The sequence below is a fragment of the Bison bison genome, unplaced genomic scaffold, assembly GCF_000754665.1.
Source record: "Bison bison bison isolate TAMUID 2011002044 unplaced genomic scaffold, Bison_UMD1.0 scf7180017864512, whole genome shotgun sequence".
NCBI classification, from domain to species: Eukaryota; Metazoa; Chordata; class Mammalia; order Artiodactyla; family Bovidae; genus Bison; species Bison bison.
Genome location: NW_011495066.1, coordinates 152,275 through 152,921, shown reverse-complemented (window position 1 = coordinate 152,921; position 647 = coordinate 152,275).

Below are 647 nucleotides of genomic sequence, written 5' to 3'. Positions count from 1 at the left end.
AACAGAAGCAGAAGATATTAAGAAGAGGTGGCAGGAATACACAGAATAACTGTACAAAGAAGATCTTCACGACCCAGATAATCACGATGGTATGATCACTGACCTAGAGCCAGACATCCTGGAATGTGAAGTCAACTGGGCCTTGGAAAGCATCACTATGAACAAAGCTAGTGGAGCCCATGGAATTCCAGTTGAGCTATTTCAAATCGTGAAAGATGATGCTGTGAAAGTGCTGCACTCAATATGCCAGCAAATTTGGAAAACTCAGCAGTGGCCACAGGACTGAAAAAGCTCAGTTTTCATTCCAATCCCAAAGAAAGGCAATGCCAAAGAATGCTCAAACTACCACACAATTGCACTCATCTCACACACTAGTAAAGTAATGCTAAAAATTCTCCAAGCCAGGCTTCAGCAATACGTGAACCATGAATTTTCTGATGTTCAAGCTGGTTTTAGAAAAGGCAGAGGAACCAGAGATCAAATTTCCAACATCAGCTGGATCATGGAAAAAAGCAAGAGAGTTCCAGACAAACATCTATTTCTGCTTTATGCACTATGCCAAAGCCTTTGACTGTGTGGATCACAGTAAACTGTGGAAAATTCTGAAAGAGATGGGAATACCAGACCCCCTGATCTGCCTTTTGAGA